At 36.9% G+C, this 23,857-nt stretch overlaps 1 protein-coding gene across 1 annotated transcript in view; it reads left to right on the plus strand.

The window, feature by feature from the left end:
• The first annotated feature begins 290 nt into the window (after positions 1 to 290).
• Positions 291 to 23,857, plus strand: part of LOC121371608 (muscleblind-like protein 1) — a 334,396-nt gene continuing 310,829 nt past the window's right edge. The window contains exons 1-2 of the mRNA XM_041497644.1: positions 291 to 406; positions 19,619 to 19,663. The gene's annotated coding sequence lies outside the window, so the exon portion shown is untranslated. The remainder of the gene's footprint in view (positions 407 to 19,618; positions 19,664 to 23,857) is intronic.

A 23,857-nucleotide genomic window follows, 5' to 3' on the forward strand; every position in this document is an offset into this window, starting at 1 on the left:
CTCCGCGTAAATAGTCACTTTTGTGTTTAGAATGAAACAAAGATGGCTGCCTTCATTACGGGGCGAAGTGCAAGCAGTGCGTAATTTGACACCTGTCCCTCCAGTGCTTAAGCAAATTATCAAATTCGGAAAAAAATGACAAACCTAATAATAAAAATGTCATATAGGCTTTCTAGTTCATAAAAATAAACTCGAATGTAAAAGTTTATTTTTATGAACTAATAGGCTTTCGTGTCCGTACGCCTATGCACATGACACATACCAAAACCCATTGCGCATGTTTCTTTCATCCGGAAGTCATGAAAGAAATAAACAGTCATTTCCCGCTAAAGAAACTTAAGTTAACATCGCATTCTTTTGAATAAACTCAACCGAAGTGTGTTGCTATGCATTGACTGGATGAAAGGTGAGTGTGTTTTGATAGCTTTCAAAGTTTCATGTTATTTCGTTTTTAAAAATCGACACATGATTATTGTAAAAATGTGCAAGCTCGAAATTGCGGCCTGCGAAAAACAGTCTATTTTTTTTTCTTTCTACGACAGTCACTTTTTGTACCCTTGGTTTGGCTTCGTACCCAATAAATATAGCATATCTCACCGTAATTTCACTTGAAATCTATATTTCGTAAATAGCATAATGTTTTTAATTACAAGATGTTCTTGGGGGGGAAAAAAACCCCAAAAATCAATAGCGTGTTTTTGTTCTTTCCGTATTAATCCACCTCTCCACAGATGTACCAAGGACTGTGTTCTCATAGATACAGTACACATTTTCAGAGAAATGTGAATACAATTCTGAATAGATTTTCTATTTGGAATGAGATTTATAGTCTGTCCCACAGGGAACACCTGTTTTCATACTATGAAATTTACTACAAATTATTTATTTCTGAGCTGACTGATTTGTAAATTGTATCCTAAACTATCGAATTCCGTCCCATATTACTTCCACACTCTTTTTAATCACACTGCGCAAGCACGAACTTTAATACCACTGCATATGTATTAACTAACCAAGCCTCAATCAATCAACATTGAAAATATGGGTGGAAAATGCTAAGATTTTTTTTTTCTTCCTTATATAGTACCGGTGATTCTATTATTGCATACAGGAACCATATCCAAAGGTTATAATGTATTAAAACCTTTATAAATTAAAAGACTAGATTTGACAGATCGTAATGACTGTCATCTGCATGAGTTTTGTCAATATTTAGTAACAAGTCACATGACTGACACTCTTAGTGTCTGTGTGGGAGGTGTGTGTATGGAAGGTCGTTTGTGTCCGATCCACAATTGTTATTGAGAGACAACGTTAGTAGATTTTTTACTGTTTGTAGAAAATGAAAATTTATTGACTATTTGAAAAGCTGTTAAGATGCATGACTGTTTACAAAACATCTAAAAAAAAATTCAAATTCTAATACAAACTCTTAAGAACAAAAAAGCAAGGGGAACTTTCTAATCTCGAACACAGTGGTGTTGCTCGATAACCAATGTTCACCAAAAACGTGTAGATATTTTCATAATTCATTTACATTTGCTTCATTGACAATCTATTGTCTTGTTGTTCCCTCAATTTTATGATGGATGTGGTCTTTCATACATTCCACGTTTGTGACGTTCACATAGGATGGATTTCGATGGTGTTAAAAAAATTACAAATATTCACTTCCTGGTGGGATTTTTACATTCGTTGACAGCAAAGGTAAGTAATTAAAACAAATTTTTATTTTATTTTACTTTGTATTGGACAAGGTAACCAATGATGTCGTTAAATTTATCTGGTTGTTGGATGGAACATGCACAGTAGCGTTTTCCTGTTAATGGGATGGAATTCGATAGGTCCAGGATACACACAAATATATTTTTTTTGTTATTTCCAAAACACTTTTACTTTTCTTCTTATGTCAGACCAAACTGAAATTATTTAATTTTTAATTTTTTTTTATCAAATGACTATAGATTGGAGTACAGGCAGCCATTATGCATTACACTCATAATGCAGTGATTGTTTTTAAATGTATTTTATGACATAGTTCTATAGACAGGTGATTCAGCCACAAATTTGCATTATACTTTACAGATCTGAGGCCTAATTCACTAAACTCTCGCAACTTTGCGATCTCGCAATGCAGTGCTAAAAGAATTGCAAAGAGGATGCTTTGTTGTCTAGCAGAGCCTAAGAGACCTTTGTGAATTAGGCCCCTGTACTGTCCAGGATGATTTGTGTCAGACAAGTTTTGCTTTACATTCTCTATTCCATGTGGTGACACCTAATAACTTCATTAGCACTCTATTAATGCTTGACATATAAAGTTTTCTCAATGAATGGTATTCTGGACACCGGACTCTTGCTTTTGTTTGTTTGAAAGTTCCTTTTTCACACCAATTTTCTTGGCAGTTCATTCATATTGGGTAACTGATAACGTTCCAGTGTATTGGCAACACCGCAAAAGACATATATTCAGGGTTCCTGGAAAATCCTTGAAAACCCTTAAAAATAAACTAATGTATTCCAGTGCTAGAATACCCTTGAAAATCATCTTGCGGTCTGGAAAACACTTGAAAATTATAATTTGATGTCAAATAAAAGGTAAACGCCTAAAACTTTATTTAACATGTAATTAAATTATTTGTTTAATTTCCGTGGCACAATCAAATGCCAATCGTCCGGCCAATCGATGTTTACCAGCTCAGTTGACGTGAATGTTTGTTGTTGTTTTTTATCTCGCAATGTGAGATTCACGCGGGCCACGAGATCCAAGCGACAGCTTTGCCATATTGGAAAAGAAAGTTTGTCACTTTTTGCCGCTGGGTATTTAGCAAGTTCAGGGAGCGTGTCAAGTTAATGAATCTATTGTAAACCCACAAAGATGGTTGGCACTTGCGTGTTTAATGACCTGTGGGAACTCGGTAAGGTCCTGGAATTTTGGTAAAGTTGACCTGGAAAGTGCTTGAAAAACCCTTGAATTTTGACTTCCTTTAAGTGTATGAACCCTGTATATTGAGGATTGATTATTCATGTTAACAGCAGTTTGATCGCTAGTTCTTGAATAGTAGTATTGTTACAGTTTAACCATGCTACAGGAAACTGAGCTGTCTTCTGTGAAGCTCTGCAGATATGGGTAATGCTCCAAGAAGGAGATAGACTATACCAATTGCAGTCCATTGTGGCGAGACTGGAACATTCGGAGGCTATTGAGATAGAATCTCCTCAGCCTTTCCAAATCTGAGCTACTCAGCTTCAGTACATCCAAGCCCAACAACGAAAGAAATGTTTTATTTAACGACGCACTTAACACATTTTATTTACGGTTATATGACGTCAAACATATGGTGAAGGACCACACAGATAATGAGAGGAAACCTGCTGTTGCCACTTCATGGGCTACTCTTTTCGATTAGCAGAAAGGGATCTTTTATATGCACCATCCCACAGACAGGGTAGTACATACCACGGCCTTTGATATACCAGTCGTGGTGCACTGGCTGGAACAAGAAATAATACAATAAGCCCACCAACAGGGATCGATCTCACACCGACTGCGCATTGAGTGAGCGCTGTACTACTGGGCTACATCCCATCCCAAGCCCAACAAAAGTCACAGTAGTACATATGCTTAATAAATCTTATATGATGTTTTTGGGTCGAGTCCATTTGTACCATGTTGGACAGTATTAATGAGACTGGACATTTTTCTTCTTGTTAAACTAATACGCTCACTAGTGTTCAAATTAGATTCACCGGAAGTCACACGGATTAATCCCAAATGGATTGTCTGTTCACTAGCACTTATTTCATTATCATCTATTATCCAATATTCTGGACTGACATCAGTGTTTCTACCAGAAAGAAATGTTTGGGTATGGTGCTATGGAATTGAATGCAACAACAGTCAACAGGAGGTATGGGGGGCCTCCTCCAGAAAGAAAATGGGTTAAGTTTAGGTTTGGGGTTAAGAAAATCATACAGTAATGACAAGAGTAATTTATTTGGTCAAAAGGTTAACTTAAACAAATAAAATCTTTACAAAATTTGGATATGGCGCCATACCCGTTTTACCCTCTGGCAGAAACCCTGACTGTTAGTTCTGGCATTAGTAATTACCTTGCTTTTACTTGAGTGTAACATGTAGCAGTGTTGTTTTGAATATCCACTGGCAACATTCAGCATTAACTGCAATTCACTTTGATTGTCTGATAACAATGCAACATTGTAGGCACATCCAGCATACACATTACCAATGTAGAGACCAATACTATTTTGTTTTAATTCATGAAGTAAACCATCTACGTATACTTTATAGAGTTCTGTTGATAGCACACCTCCTTGTCTAACACCCTGTTGGATCTAGAAACCATCACACAATTCTCCAGCCTTCTTCACTCAAGTTGTTAGTCCTTCGTACACATTCTTCCCAAATTCATCACAATTAACCATAGATCCGTATGCATTTTCTGATAATACAGCTTGTCTAATAAAATGAAAGAAAGAAAGAAATGTTTTATTTAACGACGCACTCAACACATTTTATTTACGGTTATATGGTTAAGGACCACACAGATTTTGAGAGGAAACCCGCTGTCGCCATTACATGGGCTATTCTTTCCGATTAGCAGCAAGGGATCTTTTATTTGCGCTTCCCACAGGCAGGATAGCACAAACCATGGCCTTTGTTGAACCACTTATGGATCACTGGTCGGTGCAAGTGGTTTACACCTACCCATTGAGCCTTGCGGAGCACTCACTCAGGGTTTGGAGTCGGTATCTGGATTAAAAATCCCATGCCTCGACTGGGATCCGAACCCAGTACCTACCAGCCTGTAGACCGATGGCCTAACCACGACGCCACCGAGGCCAGTTAATAAAATGATGTCATCAACAACATAAATTTATGTATTTTGGGCATCTAATGTTGCTGATATATGTTGCTAGATACATATTTGCATTGTAATTTTTCCAGCGTTCTTAAAATGGAAATGTCATGTACTCAGTTTATTGTTATTGTTACTTATTTCCAGACTTGTTATATAAAAATTATTTTATTTTGTTATGATATCAAGGTTAAGGTCGACAACAGTTACTTTAGAATTTCGCAGCCTTGTTTTGGCCTCATACGCTCGCTCGCCAAATGTGAGTAAAAATTCTGACGGACGAGTTGAAATATGCAACTACCAGTCCGACAGGCGATCTGTCTTTTTCTGACCGACTGCAAATTTCGTTTATTGTTATTTTTATTTTTTACATTAAATTCACGACTTGGCATCAGCCATGATAGAATTCCAAACCATTCAAACAAACAGATGATGAAATAGTTAAAAACACAATAATACATGTACCGCATTGCCGACTTCTGAGTTCCGAACTGCACATGAGTGACATCCAGGAAACGGCCCCAAACAAAAACGGAACCAAATTGACCAAAACCAAAATCTATGGCTATATGACTTATACAGAAACCCCCCCCCCAAAAAAAATTATAGTTAAAACGGCAATAAAACAACAGCTCTATTAATTATGTATTATTTGGTAATATATTGAAATGCCGTTATAGCTAAAACAAAATTTTTACAAAATCAATAAAAAGGTACCATTTTCTCCAATACACTTAGGTGCCATTATAGCCAAATCGATTCCGTTTTGGCCAACAAAAATGGTTCCGTTTTGATAGAGATTCCGATTTAGCCTCATTCCTGGAAACAAAGCAATTAAAAGATCAATAGTTCCTAAAAAGTATTTGTTTAAGTTTAAAGTATGTTGTTGGTGTGTTTTGAATTATTGTTTGTTAAATACTTGAGGGGTGCCACTTAAATTTTGTAAATCTATATGAAAAAAATTTGTAAAATGTCTTTAACAGAATGTTTCAAAATTTATTGATTTGTTAATCAAGGTTTTGGGTTTGATTTTGTTCGATTGCCACGTGATGCTGATCACTTACCAAGTGTCTTTATTTAATAATGTTTTATCATTATATGTACATTGTTAAACAATAATATATTGTTGTATAGGCTGGCTAGTCAATTTTAGTCGGTTCTGTTCCAGTGGACTATTTTCCCATTTCTGCACCCCTGCATACATGTATATTAAATCTTCTGATAAAAAAAATTGTACTATTTACATATGTAATTTGTTTTCCGGATTTTTGCAATGTCTGGAGATATCAAGATGAAATGCTGTATATAGCTTTATCATTTGTATAAAGCTTTACAGATCAAGTTGAAGTTTCGTGGTGATTTACCCACTTTTCAGAGTTACGGCCTTTGAATTTAGGAGATGCGAAAAAATTGTTGGGCCCGGTAGGGGACATTTATTGCTTTAGCAGTACTCTCAAAATGCTTGTTTAGTTTGTTTTGTTTAACGACACCATTAGAGCACATTGATTTATTAATCATCGGTTATTGGATGTCAAACATTTGGTAATTGTATAGTCTTAGAGAGGAAACCCACTACATTTTTCCATTAGTAGAAAGGGATCTTTTATATGTACCATACATCCGGCAGACAGGATAGCACATACCATGGCCTTTGGTATACTGGCTGGAAGCAGAAATAGCCCAATGGGCCCACCGATGGGGATCGATCCTAGACTGACCGCGCATTAGGCGAGCACTTTACCACTAGGCAACGTCCTGCCTATTTAAAAAAAAATAAGTTACGTGAACTCCTGAAGAATAGATACTTCATTGATCGTAGCACTGCACATTAGGCGAGCACTTGACCATTGGACTACGTCCCGCCCCGGGTTTTGTTTTTTTAAGTTCTGTAAAACTCCAGAAGAAGAGATACTTCATTGACCGTAGCACCACACATTAGGTGAGCACTTTACTACTGGGATACGTCCTGCCAAGTTTTTTTGTTTTTTTTTAAAGTTCTGTGAACTCCAGAACAATGGATGCTACATTCATCGTAGCATGTACATGTCTTTTGCATGCAGAACGGTGTGTGATGAATGGTTTGACACAAGGGGTATTGCATGCTCACACTTCTTATTGATTTCAGCGTTGAAACTTCACGGATCTGCATGCCCAGACAGGAAATCTGTGACAGTTGCTAATTACTGTAACGGACCCAGAATAACGACGGGCTGCAATTTTCTGCCGCCATCTCTGAAACGTTATTGCATACTTTGTGCTCCTTGCCAATTAACTTGATCTCGGAAGTCTCCAGATTCGAGCACTTTCTTAAAAGCATGGATTTCCTTTTTTTCGTTTTCTATTTTCTCATCTCACTGTTGTAAAGTATTTCCATCTTCTAGCAGACAAATTGGATGTGACAGAGTGATCACTTGATGCGTGATGGGTTTTCGGATCAATCCTCCTTGCTGGATAATATCTGTTTTAGGGGGAGCATCTGCTGCCTTCATCCTCCCACAGCATAATTTCTGCCAGAAAATAAAGTTTGTATTGTTTAACGACACCACTGGAGCACATTAATTTATTAATCAATGGCCATTGGATGTTGAACATTTGGTAATTTTGACATATAGTCTTAGAGAGGAAACCTGCTACATTTTTCCATTAGTAGCAAGTGATCTTTTACATGTACCATCCTACAGGCAGGATAGTACATACCACAGCCTTTGATATGCCAGTCGTGGTGCACTGGCCATTGGATTTAGAACATTTGGTAATTTTGACATGTAGTCTTAGAAAGGAAACCTGCTACGTTTCCATTAGTAGTAAGGGATCTTTTGTATGCACCATCCCACAGGCAGAATAGTACATACCACTGCCTTTGATATGCCAGTCATGGTGCACTGGCTGGAACGAGAAATAACACAATGGTCCCACTGACAGGGATTGATCCTAGATCAACCGCGCATCACTCGAGCGCGTTACCAGTGGGCTACGTCCTGCCCCGCAAAACACACCATATCCCTTGTAGGTGATTATTGGTTTAAAATTGGACAATGCATTTCATATGCTGATATATATATATATATATATATATATATATATATATATATATATATATATATATATATATATATATATATATATATATACAGTGAAACTTCTCTAAACCGAACACCCTAAGGACCGAATAAAATGTTCGGTTTAGAGGGGTGTTCGGTTTACTGAGGTTTTAAGAAACAGCCTTGATAACCATTTTTTAATTTTGAATTATTGGGCCACTGACCGGAATGTTTTTCGCACGTGCGTAACAAAACCACTGCCAAACGAGTTCGTTGAGTCAGTCAAACTTACACGCGTTATTAAACCTTCGTTTACTTCCATTTGCATTATTCTTGTACTGCGATTTATAGGTGTCCCTTTTCTTGATTATGTCAGATACAGTCGATTTCCCAATGCCAAATTTGTTAATAATTTTAACTTTCTCGTCCAGTGACAACTCTCCAAGACACCGTTTTGCTGGACGTTCGGACTTGTTGACAATCGATATGGAAATGAAATGCTATTGACGTACCTACGAAACATATCGGAAACAGAAGCCGACTTATTTGTCTAAATAAACAGTGGAACAGACATAATGAGAATGCAGTGAATTAAACTTATGGTTGCTTTGTCGGGTCCTCGTGTAAAATAATCAGATATAACCAGTGATAAATTTGTTCGGAAGAGGTAATAATCTCATTCCCAATAAACACAGTGCACATGATTATTCCCGTTACAAACGTAAAGGTGTTAATTGAATGACAAGACTTAACTGAAATCTAGGTAACAGAGACTAATTAGAGCATTGTTCGACAAACGCTTAAACACGTCCCGGACACACTACACCAAGCATGCGCATACCATCTGGTATAGTTAGTAACACCGCGACTTTGACAACTACCGTATATCTTCGCCTGTAAGTCGATCTCGGCTATAAGTCGAGTCCCTAATTTCAAGCCCTGAAAACGTATTTTTTTTATTGACCCGTTTATAAGTCGACCCATGAAAAACTACTTATAAATATTGAAATATTTCTTATTTTCAGCACATGAGAACAATAATATTTGAACAAAAGAAAATTATTTTACAAACTTCGGTTTTCACGTTTTGTACATCGCAATATGATCAGACTATTCCAATCAAACTATCATTATTACATAGCATCAAAACGAAATATTCCTTTAGTAGAGAGTGAAAGCTGTTTGACTGTTACTGTATAGTACTGTACAGATGGTTTTGTGCACAGACAAGAACTTTATTTATAAACACTGACAACAGATCACTACGATAAAACTGAAAGTATCACGTTTTGCCGCCATATTAATACATGTAAGGAGGATAACTCTGGAAAGTACACTGGTTTTTGTACCAAATGATGTGTGTCCCTATTGCTCTAGATAAGTGAACTGCAGAGATCAGTCTATTTTAAGGGAAAGCTTAGTAATATTCATGAAGTTAATCACCGCCAAAACATTGTTTGAACAACCATTAATGCCAGTGACCAGATTTCAAAATAAACTCAGGCAACAGGTAGTTAGTATTGTTTACATTTTTACTATTAGTTATGACTGTTAATTTAAGTAAGTGGACTGTTGTCTTGGCATGTGAGTGAGATCGTACGCCTTTTCGCATAACCAAAACCGTTCTAATGCCCAAAAAAATAGGTTATAAAAAATAAATGTGTCAAATTAACATATTTGAGTATAAATACATGGCATACTTCAACAATAAAACTTGTAAAATAATCCCCAAAACAATAATATTTTTTGGTGAATTTTTTTTACCCTCTTATAAGTCGACCCCCCAAGTTATAAAATAATTTTTGGGTGAAAACATTCGACTTATAGGCGAAGATATACGGTAATTGGTATGGTCGAGACAGGCGACGCTCCTTCAGAGTTTTTAATTGTTCGGTTTTCAGAGGTAAAATTTGTATTGAATAAACAAAACGGGACCCAGAAATTCGTTCGGTATTCAGAGTAGAGGGGTTTCCGGTTTTCAAGGGTTTATTTCAGTGATTAAAGCTGTGTAAAATGCGGGACCATGAAAAAAGTTTGGTGTTGAGGGAATTCCGGTTTACTGACGGTCCGGTTTAGAGAAGTTTCACTGTATATATATATATATATATATATACTCTGATGTGGGAAGCAACCTTTGTTTATCATATTTTAAAGCAATCTTTGCTTATCATATTTTAAGCTGGAAGAAGCAACCTTTACTTGTCATATTTTAAGCTGGAGGAAGCAACCTTTGCTTGTCATGTTTTAAGCTGGAAGAAGCAACCTTTGCTTGCCATGTTTTAAGCTGGAAGAAGCAACCTTTGCTTGTCAAATTTTAAGCTGGAAGAAGCAACCTTTGCTTGTCATGTTTTAAGCTGGAAGAAGCAACCTTTGCTTGTCAAATTTTAAGCTGGAAGAAGCAACCTTTGCTTGTCATGTTTTAAGCTGGAAGAAGCAACCTTTCTTTGTCATGTTTTCTGCTGGAAGAAGCAACCTTTGCTTACAATGTTTTAAGCTGGAAGCAAATGCTAGAAATTTTTTAGCATCAAAACTTAGGCTTTATAAATTTAGAGAATAGCTAACAAGCTACAAAGAATTATGATAATTATCTGTCCCAAGTGAATGAATGTTGTAAACCTGAGCCTTTGGCGAGTGTTTTGCAGCATTCGTTCATGAGAGACAGACAATTCGTAACTCCTCTCAGTGAGTTTATTACCCAGTCTACAAAGCCATCAGCCATTATACAGTGTTCGAGATTAACGGTATCCCGATATCCCAGGGATACCAGAATTTAATTTTGGATACCAGACTTCAAGTATCCCACAGGGATACCATATAATGTTGTTGGTTTTTTTATTTCCTGCATTTTTATTTTTTGCTAAACAAAGAAAGTTGTCATTTACTGGTGAAGTTAAGTAACAATATTTTCGAGCTCATACACAGTCTAATGCTATGCCATAACAATATCTCCCCCAACTCGTACCCAGTCTAATGCTACACTGGAGAAATAGCGGTGTAGCAATAGACTGGGAACTGCTAAGTCGCTATTGTTTTTGTTGGATGTTTCCTCCCTTCAAATTTTATTTGAGATATTGATTCCACATCTGCAGAAAATTGATACAGGTAGGTTTATCATTAATAATGTCAGAATCACTTATACATTACTGATAAATATTAATTTATGTTGGTATTATTCAAAAATTTGAATTGCAAATTTCACAAATTCCGCGATTGCTGTGTTGCAATAGACAGGGAACGAGACCAGTGTTGTCCACATTGTGACGATGTTATTTATGAATTTCATTTAAGTGGAATACTAAATTCTCAGGTGGGATACCAGATTTTGAAATGTTAGTATCCAACTGGGATACTGCCCCAAATATTTAATCTCGGAACACTGTTATGTCATATAATCTTACACACATTACACGACGTAATGTAAGTGATGTCATGGCATAACTGTGTTCTTTTTTTCAATCAAATGTTTACAGTACAAAATAATACAACTCTAGTTGCAACATTAAACAAATAAATACTTTTCTATGCTACTAAAGCCACTACTTATGAAAAAAATGTATATGGTAATAAATGTAACTTCATTTAACAGTAGGTAGTACTAAACCAAATAACTTCTGGCTAGGTCAAAGTTTCATCTGGGCAAAACATTTGGGCAGTCAAGTAGCCTTGTGCTTGAAACATGTATGAGGTACCTGCTAAAAATGTCTACAGAACTAGGATAGTCATAGACGCTATCCGTTATCTCTGAAATGAGCAACTTCACCCCAATTTGTTTCTTATTTGCTTTAAGGGTGAGGGGTGGTAGCATTTATACCCATGGTGTATATGTCGATTGATACAGGCATCGAAATAAGTCCAGAACAGTCGTTCAGGTTACCGGGAGGTTACCACATGTATATGTCAATTGATACGCTGCAGGTAGGAGTTTAGCCACATGTTACTATTGTCGTCTACGGGATTTGATTTGGTGGTATACACCCAGTAACATGGAAGACTTATAACAAATGCAGATGAAAACAAAAGTTTTTATTATTAGTCTTTATTATACCAATAGACTATAATTTCATATTTTAAGGTATAATATGCATTAAATATCCTTGAATATGCATGGGAAACCAAAAGCATTGCCGGACTGGAAGGGACAATTAAGGCATTTGGCCTGGTATGCATATTCAACGATATATAATGCACATTATTGCTTAATATCAACAAGTATAATCGTATAGTTAATTAATAAAACGGTTAAATGTGATTTGCTACTATATATAACGGGCGCAGCCATTTTGTACCATCTCATTGAGTACGCCCTCTGGCGAGCTGGTGGTTACGTAATACTTAATGCGTAATGTCAGGAATGAGCCTTAGAACTAGAGAAACACAATCTACCTGGTTTTTACGGGATGATAAATAGTCATACATTGCAGTGATCTGTAATAATACACATCCCAGTAAGCCAGCAGTAAGTACATCCAGCTCTATATATATTATTTTTCAATACAAAATAAAATACCATTGTCAAAGTGGCTACACAACAAGTCGAAATAATTAACAATGTTTAGTCCATGCATTAACCTACTACTGAAATGATACACGGAGTGTTTTCTTAGTTAATTGGTCTATGCTGTTAGTTGCTTCTACCTGTGATTCTTGATTGGCAGGTGTGTATTTGATTGGTAACCAGACAAGCCAATTAATTGACGCTGTCTAGACACAAAAGTACATACCGGTATTGTGGAATATTACCTGTCGCCCCTAAAATGGTAATGGACATGGTTTATTACTGTAAATAGTTCTGTAAAACTATTGATTAAGTAGACTTTTCCATCTAAAAGCATAGCAGGTGTAATAGCCCAAAATATACCCCCAGCCAAACTATACCCGAGGTATAAACTGGACTAGCCCAGAGTATACCCTGGGGTATAAAACAGGCTAGCCCAGAATATACCTCTCTAGTCTGTATTTCAATGTCCAGAGGGTTTTTTCCATCATAATTTATATATTTTGGGCTAGAGAATATCAAAATATCTTCTAAAATTACTAATCTGTGATACTTTTATTTTATGAAAGCAATAGTTGATTTTCTTTTAAAGCGTTTGTTATTATTATTTATTTATTTTGTATACAGGTTACATGTAATAAAAAATGAGGGTTAGGGGTATAAAACAGGCTAGCCCACTTTAACCCCGGGTATATTTTGGGCTGTTACACCGAACTGTTCCTTTAAACTTAAAAATATGCCCAGTCTGTCATGACATTTTGTTTCTGTCAGAAAGATGCAGCAATCTATCATGGAATAGCAAAGCATGTCCTACCTATCAAGGTGTGGGGGTGGGGTGGGGTGGGGTGTGATCAGTGACTGAGAAAATAAGCATTAATTCTCAGAATTGGAAGACATTTCTTTTAATCGGAGCAAAAAAGGCTACATAAACTGTAAAAATATGCTCAGTCTGTCAAGGTTATTTGTCTTGCTATACATGTATTGCATTTAGAGCATCTCTATTAATCAGTCCATCACAATGACATCACACTATTGTTCTACATGTAACTAGATTATTTTTTAAAAATATATAGCTTCTAAAGTTTGAATATTTGGTAGGGGATTGAGGAGGAGGGTGTGGTGGATTGTTTTTAAAATCTGTCACAGGTTTTCTGCCAAAAAAAAATTTGAGGGTAGGCTCTGCTAAACAGCAAAGCATCCTCTTTGCAAGTCTTTTAGCATTGCACTGCGAGATCACAAAGTTGCAAGACCACAAGTAGATGTTCTAGGTTTGAAATCTTTTGAAATTGGACGACACAGCATTTCATGTATTTGGAATATTTTTAAACAAAAGTTCTCTTACTGTAATCTTTCTAAAAATCATTAAAATGTTTCTATTCATTTCCAAGATTGTTAGGTACATAATTTTACCCTCCATTTTTAAAAATATGATAAAATATATTTTGTGCTATTACCAGGGTTCGCACAGGTGCTTGAAGTGCTTGAAAGTACTTGAATTTTCTTAATGTATATTTCCAAGGCCTTGAAAACCTTGAAAAATCTTATTTTTGTGAAAAAGTCTTTGAAAAGTCCTTGAATTTTATTTTCCCCTCCTGAGAAAATAGGAAATGTGTCTTTCCTAGCTTTAGTGAAAAATTTGAATCGCTTCCGTAGCTTTATTTACGTGTCAATCCAAAACTTGTTTGTCATTCCGGGTGTGGGACGTAGCCCAGTGGTAGAGTGCTCGCCAAGGCTTCAAGGCAGGCATACCAGCAGCATTTGAAAAGGGAGAACAAACAACAAAAGAACAGTGATAGAAACTCTGTGAAACGTAAGAACTTGGAAGAATTGACCAGGGAAAAGAAACGATTGTGTGCTGATGTTCAGGCTCTTGAAGCCTCATGTGATGATGTGGCTACTCAAGCTGAAAGATCGAACAACAGGGAATTTATTGTCAAGTTTAACTTGTTTAGAAACGCTATTAAGGAAAAATAAGCCAAGCTAGAAGGGATTAAGTATTCCATCCAGCAGACCATGAAGGAGTGTCCGTGAACACTTGAAGCAGTGTATAATTATATGTGCAATGACAGTCTACTTTTTATTACTAGGTAAATTTAGTTAAAACATGTTTTTGTGTCCTTGAAAAATTAATTTAAGTACTTAAAAAAGTCCTTGAATTTTATTTTCTCAAACCTGTATGAACCCTGTATTAGAAACACCAGGATGACCAGAAACACTTTGTTCGGATGTACGGATATGGATAATCTAAACAACAAAATCTAAGTATTGTTTTATTGCAATGATAAAAAACCCAAAACTGCTCTAATAGTGAAAAATATGCTGCAGCTAGTGTTTAAAAACTAGGGTCTGTCACTTTAAAAAATGGGGTGGGGGGGGGGGGATGGTGGTGGCAGGATGTAGCCTAGTGATAAAGCACTCGCCTGATGCGCGGTAGGTCAGGGATTGATCCCTGTCGGTGGAGCCATTGGGCTATTTGTTGTTCCAGTCAGTATACCACAACTTGTATATCAAAGGCCGTGGTATGTGGTGTCCTGTCTGTGAGATGGTGCACAACTGCTGTAATAGTTAAATATGTGCCGCAGTATTTAAAAACTAGGGTCTGTCACTTTAGGAAATGGTGGGGTGACGGGATGTACATGTAGCCCGGTGATAATGCGCTCACCTGATGTGTGGTAGGCAGACCTTGCCTTTTAAGGTACGCGAGTGCGATCGCGCTCGTACAGCGCACGTCATTTCAATCTGGCGAGTGTGAAAAATAACGCACGTTATACTCAACAAACAGCGCACGTAAAATACTTTTGTATATAGATTGCCACTATTTACCGTATGTAGCTGATAGAAAGATCTGTTTAATAATACCAGAAAAAAATGTTACGAGAACGGTAGCGTCCATGCAAGATTTTAATATATGACTGGTACTTATCTTTGCTATACAAATCAGAAAACACAGGTTTAATAGACATCTTCGAAGACGTACCAATCCAATCAAAACTTCTTTGCCTATTTAATTTATTATTAATTAGAAACAGTCCACCTTTGTAAGGTAATAGATCACAACGTCTGATAAGGATAACTCATTTATACTGTTCATATAGTTATGACAAACAGAGAAAAGGGATTGAATTAAATAGTGGCTTTTGTAGCCTACACAAATGAACTCGTTACGGAAATCAGAGAAATCAGTAACCAACAAAGCTTACGTGAGGTCCCAAAAATGGCAATCGTGTAATTTTATACTTTCTTTAAAAAAAAAGAAATGAAATTTAGATGGAATAATAAAAAGAAGGAAAAGAAATGATAATAGGTATGTAGGAATAAGCCTAGGTATTTTTTTACGTCTTATTATTATTATTTTTTTTATCTTTAAAAAAAATCAAATAAAACTTCATTTAAATATTTGTATTTCAACCAGAGGTTAATGAATATGCATAATATATGTACACACTATAGTAACAGTAAACAATGATTATTGCCGACTATTTAATTTTGGTTTCGTTTGTTAGAAAGTCACAGACCATGTGACTGGAACATGATTTGATGCAAAGTACTCTGTGGCATATTGACCAATCAGAGCTATCGAGGTCAGATTATTTTTACTCTTGGAATTCTGCACGCACACGCTGGTCTACTTGACAACTTATTACGCACTGATGATGGTGTCTAAAATTATGGGGTTTTTTATCTTTATTATGCATCCCACGTTTGGAATAAAATCCGTTGTAATGACAGATTTTGTCAGAGTTTGTATTTTCTTTTTTTACCAACAATATTGGGGCCGTTCTAGATCATTGACATAATGCTGTCAGAGCCGTTCGTAACTTTTAGCGGTAGGTCAAATGGCATGTTACAAAATGTTGAGGGAAGGAGACTGGTTGCTTAATTGTTGAATTAAAAATGCCACGTGAATGTCAATGTCCCGATCAACACTATCAATTGAAGTAATTATAGGCCTACGTTTCACGAGTTATTAAACAATTTTTTTTTAATAATATGAGTCGGTAGTGCACACCTGAAATGCTTGGGTCGTAGTTCATGAACCACCTCGGAACCAGTGGGTTTTTTCCTTATCATATTCGTTGTACATAATAATGAAATTCAAGACAAGTTGATTCCTATACATGTTTAGCTGCACGTTCATCAAACCATCTAACACTGAAAAGGTGTATTTATAATTGTGTGCATCAAATTATCTGAATAGTACATATTGTAATTAAAGAATCAAATTGTCTGCATTAGTGTATACATGTCATAATTATATTTCTATAGCACTACTCCTGAAACTTTTTAATAAACTACAACTCCATTCCTGAAAGGGAAAAGAAGTCCGATTACACTAATGAACCAAACAACATAAAATTAGAAGAAAATATTATTGGTTTATTGGTTAATTTGTGCAACATATGTCTCTGCATTTACATGTACCAATTACTTCATAAATTAATAATGTTTGGTTTTCACTCGCCTTGGCATTTTCATAAGTGCGACTTTTCACTCGCCTAGGCGTTTTGCGGTATGCGATTTTTCACTCGCCTTTATTTTTCATAAGCCAAGGACTGGTGGTAGGTCTGGGATCGATCCCCGTTGATGGACCCATTGGGCTATTTGTTGTTCCAGCCAGTGTACCACAACTGGTATATCAAAGGCTGTGGTATGTGCTATCCTGTCTGTGGGATGGTGCATATAACAGATTCCTTGCTTGTGATGGAAAAATATAAAACTTTGCAAAAAAAATGTCTTGTGGGGAGCAGATATGTAGGCAGTTTGACCTCAGACCTTTGAAACACCAGTCCTGGAGTAGCGACTGGAATGGGAAACTGTTCCCTTGACCCAGCACACCTCTGATGATGGAGTGCTGTAGCACCAGACAGGCATTCATATAGATCTCTGTATCTGTGTACAGTAGACAGTTCGCCCTGCGGTGATTACATATTTTTATATCATTGTCAGTGTATTTAATTACAAACACTACAGATGATTCGGCTGTGTGTGTTGTACAAAGGGTGTGCCGACTTCCATTGGTTTGGATTTGCTGTATGAATTCAGAACTCATACTGGTTACATCCTTTATTGAACATTTTTGACATCTACACACACACATACACATACACACACATACACACACACACACATATGCACATACACACACATGCAGGCACGCACACACACTGACACACAGAGACAAACACACGGTCACACACACACTTTAAAGGGACATTCCTGAGTTTGCTGCACTTTTTAAGATTTTATCGACTAACAGAGACTTTTTTTTAATGATTGTAATTACATATCAGATATATTTTTCTGCCTAAAATATTAGTGGCTGTATATTAAACGTGTTTCTGATCATTCTAATATTTGTACTAGGTTAAATTTCATCTTATTTCCTAAAATATAATTTTTTCGTACATACGAAATTATTTAAGACAAAATCCAGTTTGGGCTTCTTACAAATATTAAGACGACCAGAAACACATTGAATATACAGCCACTGATATTCTAAGCAATTTTTTTTTATTTAATATGTAAGTTTCATCGTAGAAATATTTTATTAGTCGGAAACATCTTACAATGCAGCAAAGTCAGGAATATACATATAGATATGAAATAAAAAAAAAAAATTTGCTACTTTTTTTTTTTTCTATATTATTAAATAGTCTGATCCTCTTTCTCTCATTTTTTTTTTTTTTTTTACTTTCCTTCAAAAATGCTCTAAATAAAAAAAAATATTCAGTTGAGCAAACAATTCCTTTGTTAATGTTTTTTTTTTATTATTTAAAAACATATATTTATTTAATTACTACTAGAAGTTGCTATCTGGCAAAGTCAGGGATGGAGAGATATGCCTGAACGTTAATTGAATATAGGCATGTTAATATGTTATACTATCCTATACTATCCTATCCTTTTATTGTGCAACGTACTCAATACATTTTGGGCGAGACGTAGCCCAGTGGTAGAGTGCTCGCTTGTTGCGCAGTCGGTCTAGGATCGATCCTCATCAATGGGCCCATTGGGCTATTTGTCGTCCTACTACCCAGTGAACCATGACTGGTATATTAAAGGCCATGGTATGTGCTATCCTGTCTGTGATATGGTGCATATAAAAGATCCCTTGAGCACTACTAATGGAAAAATGTAGTGGGTTTCCTCTCTAAGACTATATATGTCAGAATAACCAACTATTTGACATCCAATAGCCGATGATTAATAAATCAATGTACTGTAGTGGTGTCGTTAAATGAAACAAACTTTATTTTTGGTACACTAGTTGTGGAGCACTAGATGTAGATGGAACAAGAAATACCGGAGTGGGTCCACGGATGAGGATGGGTCCTAAATCGATTGAACGTCTAGTGAGTGCTTTATCACTGGGTTATGTGGAGGAAATGAATATTTGTTTAACAACACCTCTGGATATTTTAAACTCTGACTGTTTTGACACATGGCTGGGAAAGAATGAAAGAACTAGGAGAGGAAACCCACACTGCCTTCACATAGTCTATTCCTGCTATGCAAAAACATTTTCTTTTAAATCCCAGAAGAAAAAACAAAATGAAAAAAAAGGAGGACCTTTTGCATATACTACCTAAAAGCAAAGCAGTGCATACCACAGTTGTGATTGACAAGTTGTGCAGCACTGGATGAAGTGGAGAAAATACTTATTCTAATTCAGTGTGCATGTAACGAGAAATTTGATTAACTAATCTAATCCAGTTTTATCTCTATCTTGAAAAATGACCCGCAATTTTTGTGAGGTTTTACCTGGTCAATTTCTATTTCACCTGCTAGATCTTAAAGAGGTACTGCTTTTTGCTTTTTGCAGGCTGCTATTTTGAGCACTGAATTAGTTCTAAGTGTGAATAGTTTTGTTATTTACTATTATTTTAATTTTTTTATGGGGTGGGGCATAGCCCAGTGGTAAAGCGCACGCCTCGTGTGCGGTCGGTCCAAGATCGATCCCCGTCGGTGGGCCCATTGGGCTTTTTCTTGTTCCAGATAATGCACCACGACTGGTATATGAAGGCCGTGGTCTGTGCTATCCTCTCTATGGGATGGTACATATAAAAGATCCCTTGCTGCTAATGAAAAAATGTATATGTCAAAATGACCATATGTTTGACATCCAATAGCTGATGATTAATAAATCAGTGTGCTCTAGTGGAGCCGTTAAACAAAACAAACTTATTTTTAAATATTTTTTACAGATGACAGATGACATGAAGCCATTCTAAATACCCACAGACAAACAGGTAAGAGAAATTATCTTACTACACGAACCAGTCATCTTTGTTTCCATTACGTCGGATCAAGAAAAACAAAATATTGGCTGAATACATACATGAATCGATCCTAGACCGACCGCACATCAGGCGAGCGCTGTACCACTGGACTACATCCCGCCCCCTGTAAAATAATTGTTTTTAATAAATAACAAAACTCTTCACACTTAGACCTAGTTCAGTGCTCGAAATATATGTCTTATGAAAAACAAAAAGCATTCTGAAATTAAAATGTGTGAACTTTGAAGATATCTACTCTGTACTTTCAAAGAAATTTTGAAATGTTAGGTTACGCAAATATAATTGAGTGTAACTTAACAATTATTTACCTATAGTCCTTTCCATCCTCCATTAACAATGTTTTTTGGAAATAATTTCAGTTTGATTTGATGTAAGAAGAAAAGTAAAAGTGTTTTGGAACTGACAAAAAAGAGAGATGGAAAACCCACTATTTTTATGACAAATCAAGTTTGACTTTCATGGCGATTTACTCATTTTTCACAGTTATGACTTTGAACTTGCTGGGCCCTGTAGGGGACATGTATGTACCTGGTAAAGCTTGTTACAAATTGATGATTGCAAGGCTTGAATTTGGCAAACGTCAGGCAGCAATTGCCACTCAAAACGCACAAAATGATTTCCAATAATCCATTTCACAAGCAGCTTTTGCTTTCCACCTTATTTCTAAAAATTGTTTCCAGTATTTCCCAGAATTCTTGATTCATGTTTGTCACATGTTTTCTGCATTTTAATTGAAATTTGTTTTTAATTTTAAATCATTACATTTGTACCAGCATCATGGATGCAGCCATTTTATATTGGTGCGCACACCAATAATGGAAGAATTATCTACCAACAACATTATCGAAATTCATTCGGATCACTTCGCCCAATTACGGTTTTTCAAATCCGAGTTCAGTAACAGCAAGTGATGCAAACATTGTGAACTATTTAGACTGGTTCTCGGAGTGGTCATTCGGTTTAACATGTGGCGTAAAAACCAGTTTAGCGAACTTGCTCTTATTTATCGATAGAATCAGCCGAGAAGTTCCTAGTGTAAAATGATAGCAATACCTGTGCTCTAGAACTACTTCTCAAGTTCAAACATTTGCCTCCCAATTAAAATTTAAGAAGTGAAGATTGCTTCCCAATCAACAAAATGAAGGAAATGTTTGATTTAAAGACGTACTCAACACATTTTATTTATGGTTATATGGTGTCGAACCTATGGTTACGGATCACACAGATATTGAGGGAGGAAACCCACTGTCGCCACTTCATGGGCTACTCTTTTCGATTAGCAGCAAAGGATCTTTTATATGCACCACCCCACAGACAGGATAGTACATACCACGGCCTTTGTTACACCAGTCGTGGTGCACTGGCTAGAATGAGAAATAGCCCAATGGGTCCACCGACGGGGATCGATCCTAGACCGACCACGTATCAAGCGAACACTTTACCACTGAGCCACGTCCCGCCCCCTCTTAGAGATGAAACCTGCTACATTTTTCCATTAGTAGCAATGGAGCTTTTATATGCAGTTTCTAACAGACAGGACAGCACATACCGTGACCTTTAATATACCAGTTATGCACCATCCCACAGACAGAATGGCACATACCACGGCCTTTGATATACCAATTGTGGTGCACTGGCTGGAACGAGAAATAGCCCAATGGGCCCACTGACGGGGGGGGGGGCGATCCCAAACCGACCGCACATCAAGCGAGCGCTTTACCACTGGGCTATGTCCTGCCCCCTCAACCAAATGAATGTCGTGGCTTGGATTGTGACATTGTTACCTTTGAAACAAAAACATAATATGTATATTGATTGGATCAGAACCTAACGTGAACATAGTGCACTGATTCACTCTGCATTTGACAGAGTTAACCTCAAGAACACCTGGGACATTCACAGAAATGAAGGCGCAATAAATAAATAGTTCAAAGTCAGTAAGTACTGTCAAGCACGTGGTTTCAAAGCATTGTATTGATACTTTGTATTCAACAGGGGCGTGATCTACAGTCCGTCCAATCATCCTACAAAAATGTGGGGTTTTTTCGTAAATAATTTCAGTTTTGTTTGACGTAAAAGTGGGGTTTTTTTTAAATACAGTTTTTTTGTCCAATTTAGAAAACAGTCGGCTCAGAAATAAATAACTTGTATTAAATTCCATAGCATGAAAAAAGGTGGATTATAACTTACTTTTTTTTAGTATATATCTTTTTTTTATCCCACTTCCCTTTTACTCCTTTGAAATCCATCTCATTTCTTCCTGATCTGGCTACTCCTCTATCTTTTAACTTCTTTCGCTGTCCGCATCCACATCCCAGTACTTGTCTCTCTAACCGCACCCTGTGCTTGCTTGTCTCTTGTGGCTATCTGTCCACACACCTGTCATTCCCCATCAGTTTTAGTTCTGGGCTTAGTCTGACCACTTCGGGGAGTGTTCAGTAGTTACTTTTGACATTGTTAAGAGGCACTTGTAACCACCTACTATACATTCCTTAGTTAGTTAGTGCCATCGTTAGTTAGTGCCATGGGTCAGACCACGTTTATTAGCAGAGGACGAGGATGCCAGGTAGGTGCAGGTAAGTACACACAGACTGTACGTGTGGAGGAAGTTGAGACGGGTAGACGGTGGTGTGGACAGCTCAGAAGACAAGAGTTGGAGGAAACTGACAGAAAGGGTCGAAACAGATTGAAATCTTCGGAGAAATTTGATTTTTTTTTTATATTAAGATAATGAGAATGGCAGGCAGAGGGTAATAGATGAGAAAGATCATTGAATGTGTGAGCCAGCTTTGACGGGATTTGAACCACTGTCATCAAGTTGATTGCCCAGCAGTTTATCCACTAGACCACAGAGCTCACTAATTACAGTGAAACTCCTCTAAACTGGACATCCTCAGGACCAACTAAAAAGTCTGGTTTTAAGAGGTATCTGGTTTAGAGAGGTTCTCTTCTGTACAAATATTTAAAAAGGGACCATGTAAAAGTCCGGTTTTGAGGGAATTCCGGTTTACAGAGGGTCCGGTTTTGAGGGAATTCCAGTTTACAGAGGGTCCAGTTTTGAGGGAATTCCATAGGTTTTCAAATTTCACGGGAAACACTTTTTCGGTTCCGTGCCTTGTGATCATGGGAACCTATCAGAAACTGATTTTAGGTTCCGTTGAATAGTCGTACTCTATATAATAATAGTCGTACTCTATATGATAATAGTCGTACTCTATATAATAATAGTCGTATTCTAAATAATAATAGTTGAATAATAGTCGTACTCTATATAATAATAGTCGTACTCTATATAATAATAGTCGTACTATATAATAATAGTCGTACTATATAATAATAATCGTACTCTATATAATAATAGTCGTACTCTATATAATAATCATGGGAAACAACATTTAGGTTCTGTGATTTTACTGACATGATACCGAAAACAGTTGTTTCCATGAAAACCGAAGGCCTGATGAAAGGAAAAAAGAAAGGAATGTTTTATTTAACAACACACTCAACACATTTTATTTATGGTTATATGGCGTCAGACATATGGTTACGGACCACACATATAATGAGAGAGAAAACCCACTGTCGCCACTTCATGGGCTACTCTTTTCGATTAGCAGCAAGGGATCTTTTATATGCACCATCCCACAGACAGGGTAGTACATACCACAGCCTTTGATATACCAGTCGTGGTGCACTGGCTGGAACGAGAAATAGCCCAATGGGCCCACCGACGGGGATCAATGCCAGACCGACCGCACATCGAGCGGGCGCTTTACCACTGGGCTATGTCCCGCCCGAAGACCTGATGAGGCACGGCAAGTTGGCTGTGAGACTGTTGAAGCATATTGGACTGTTGAAGCATATTGGACTGTTCAAGCATATTGGACTGTTCAAGCATATTGGACTGTTCAAGCATATTGGACCGTTGAAGCATATTGGACCGTTGAAGCATGGCTACCATTAAATCTGAGTCCTGTTCTCTGGGACTAAGTAGTCCACAGGCAGAAACACAGACCCCCATACATGTAATAGAAACACAGAGTTTACGTTGATGGAATTCGACCCTAGTTCACCGATTCACAAACAAACATCCTAAACATTGCTTCAGATCACCAGTGATAAAAAAAAAAAAATTCCACTGAA

This window comes from Gigantopelta aegis, chromosome 1, assembly GCF_016097555.1.
Source record: "Gigantopelta aegis isolate Gae_Host chromosome 1, Gae_host_genome, whole genome shotgun sequence".
In the NCBI taxonomy this organism is placed as follows: domain Eukaryota; kingdom Metazoa; phylum Mollusca; class Gastropoda; order Neomphalida; family Peltospiridae; genus Gigantopelta; species Gigantopelta aegis.